We start from the raw sequence: 3,835 nt of genomic DNA, 5'->3' as shown, positions 1-3,835 counted from the left end.
ATTACTAATCCTAAACCTAGCCCTCATTCTCGCTCTAACATAACCCAAACCCTAAACCTAACCCTGACACTTATTCTGACCCTAATAGTAACAGAATGTCTAAACATGACCCTAATCATAAACCGAACACTAACACTAGCACTAGTAATAAACGTATACCTAAACCTAAACCTTACACTATCCCTAGACATAAACCTAATCCTAACTCTAGCCATATCTCTAGCCCTAGAATAAACAAAAACATAGCCCTAGCCCTAATGGTATACCTTAACCTAACACAAACACTAACCCTACTTCTAGACCCAACTCTAGTGATAATTCTGGGTTTAACTCTCACACTAATTATAACCCGAACACTGACCCTGACTTTAAAACTAACTCTAGCTCTAAATATCACACTAACAGTAACACTAACCCTAACACTTGATCTAGACGTAACACTTATGCAAAAAGCAGCCCTAATCATAAACCTGGTTTACACATTAGTTGTAGGTATAACACTAGTCCCAACCTAAATCAAAACCTGGGCCTAAGCTGAGCGCTTACCGTAGATTTAACATTAATCCTAAAACTAGCCCTAGTCCATACCCTAACCCTAGATCTAACTCTAGCTTTTACCCTATCCATTACCTTAAACAAAACCCTAAACCTAATGCTAACCCTAGTCTTAAACCTAATCCTTAGCCTAACCCAAACCCTATCACTATTACTAATCCTAACTCTAACTTTGTTCTAGCTCTAACTCTGACCCAAACCCAAACCCTAACCCTGACACTTATTCTGACCCTAACAATAACTGCAGGTAAAAACCTTACCCTAACGTTAGCCCTAATGGTAATCATATACTTAAACCTAAACCGAATACTATCCGTAGATTTAAACCTAATCTTAACTCTAGCCATATCTCTAGCCATAGAAATAAACAACAACATAGACCTAGCCCTAAAAATAACCTTTAACCTAACCCAAACACTAACCCTATCCCTAGACCTAACCTTAGTACTAATTCTGGCACTAAACCCAACACTAACTCTAACCTGAACACTGACCCTGACCCTAACAATCTGAGCTCCAATGCTCCCCCTAAACCAAAACCTAATACTAACACTAGACCTAGCCATAACCCTAACCCTAAAACTAGCCCTAATCATAACCCTATCTCTTACATTACCCATGACCCTAAATCAAAGCCTAAACTAACAGAAAACCTAGCCCTAATTTTAGGCCTGAACATAACCCTAAGTGTAACCCTAAACCTAACCCTAGTACTAATTCTGGTACTAAACCCAAAACTAACTCTAACCTGAACACCAACCCTGGCCCTAACATAATCCAACCTCCAATGCTCACCCTAAACCAAGACCCAATACTAACACTAGACCTAGCGATAACCCTAACCCTAAAACTAGCCCTAATTATAACCCTAGCTCTTACATTACCCATGGCCCTAAATCGAGGCCTAAACTAACACAAAACCTAGCCCTCATTTTAGGCCTAAACATAGCCCTAAGTGTAACCCTAAACCTAACCCTAGGCCTAACCCTAACCCTAAGCCTCAAATTACACGTAACCCTAGTTCAAAGCCTAACCTTTACTCTTAACATAACCCTAGCCATATCCCAAACCCAAACATAACACTAGCCCTAATCCTAACATTAACCATAGCCCTAACCATAAATCTAATTATATCAACTACCCTAACGCTAACTGTAAGCCTAACCAGAAGCCTAGTCCTAACCCGATCTCTAATTCTATCGCCTACCCTAACCTTAATCCTAACTCCTATCCTAATCCTAGGCTGAGCCATAACCCAATTGCAATCCGTAAACCTATCTATTGCCCTGAAACTAACTTGAACCTTAAACCTAAGCCTATTCATTACCCTAACTCTAACTCTAACCCTAATGCTAATTCGAGCCCTAAACGTAAACCTTAACCTAAACCAAACCGTAAGTCAAACACTGACCCTAATAATACACATAGCTGTCAACTTGACCCTTACCCTAAATCTAACCTTTACACTAGACCTAACAATAAACATAAACTGAAACCTATCTCTAATGAAACCCTACACCTGACCCTGGGCCAAAACATAGCCTTAAGCATAACCCTAACCCTAATTTTAAAATTTTCCTAGCCCTAAACCTAGTTAAAACCCCATTACTTACCCTAAACGTAATCCAAACTCTAACCCTAACATTAAACCTAGCCCTAACATTAACCCTATGAATAACCCTGACACTAACCCTAGCCCTAATCTTAAAGCTAATGCTAATTCTACCTTTAAGACTAACTATAACTCTCACCCTAGCCCTAGTCCTAAATCTAACACTATCACTTACCATAATCTTATACCTAGCCATAGCCCAGAATAACCATAGGCTTAACCTTACATCTTGCCCTAACCCTAAATCTAAACATAACTCTAAATCTAACTCTAATTCTACACCTAACCCTAACCCTAACACGAGCCCTAACCCTAATGCTAATCCTAAATCTAGCCCTAACCATAGGCTTAGACCTAAAACAAAACTGAGTCATAACACTAACCCTAAACTTTTACCTAAACCAAATCCTTGCTGTATATCTAGACCTAAGCCTAGCCCTAATTTGAGTCCTAATCTTAACCCTAAAACTACCCCTAAACCTGTCTCTGATATTAACACTAACCCCTAACTGTAAACCTAATCCTTAACCTAATACTAGACTTGGTCCTAACCCTAATTCTAAAACTAGTTCTAATTATAACCCTAGATCATACATTAGCCATAACCTTAAACCTAATGTTAACCAAAACCTAGCCCAAATCTGATACCTATTCTTAGCTTTCACCCTAACTCTAAACCTAACATTATCCCTAACCCTAAATCAAAATTTAGCTCTAACCCTAGCTCTAACATTATAATTTACCATAGCAAAACCCCAACACTAATGCTAACCATAGTCCTAAAACTAATCCTTAGTCTAAACCAAACACTAACCTTATTACTAGTTCTAACCCTAGCCCTCATTTTTGTTATAACAATAACCCATATTCTAACCCTAACCCTGACACTTATTCTGAACCTGAACCTAAAGCAAACCCTAACACTAGCCCTACAAATAACCCTATATCTAAACCCAACCATAACACTAGCCCTAGATTAAACCTAATCCTAAATCTAGCCATATCTTTAACCAAGACCTAAACAAAAAACTAGCCCTAGCTCTAATGATAACCCTTAACCTAAGTCTAAAACTAACTTTACCTCTAGACCTAAACCAATCCTAATTCTGGCTTTAGATCTAACCCTAACCTTAATCCAAACAAAAACCCTCACACTATCATTAACCCTAGCGATAAAACTGACCCAAACCGAAACGTAAACCTAAAACTAGACCTAGTCATAATCATAAACCTAACCCTTGCCATAGAGCTAACTTTTGCTCAAACCCTAACCATTACCCTAAACTTAACACTAAACCTATCCCTAACCCTAATCTTAAGCCTAAACCTATCCCTAACCCTAACCCTAACATTACATCAAACCCTATCCAATATGCTAAACCTAATGATAACCCTAGCCCTAACCTTAACACTAACCTTGACCCTAATTAATTATAACCTAGACCTAGCCCTAAACCTAACCCTTGCCCTAGTGCTAACCATAGCTCAAACTCTAAACCATACCCTAAACCTAAACCTAACCCTAACACTAGGCCTAACACTAACTCTAGCCCTAATAATAATCATGACCCTAGCCCTAATCCTATCCTTTACCCAAAGCACAACCATAAACCTAAGGCTAACCCTAGGACTACTCCTAAACCCTTTGCTTACTCTAATTCTATTAAT

This window comes from Callospermophilus lateralis, unplaced genomic scaffold (genome assembly GCF_048772815.1).
Source record: "Callospermophilus lateralis isolate mCalLat2 unplaced genomic scaffold, mCalLat2.hap1 Scaffold_535, whole genome shotgun sequence".
NCBI classification, from domain to species: domain Eukaryota; kingdom Metazoa; phylum Chordata; class Mammalia; order Rodentia; family Sciuridae; genus Callospermophilus; species Callospermophilus lateralis.
This window is presented reverse-complemented; position numbering follows the sequence as displayed.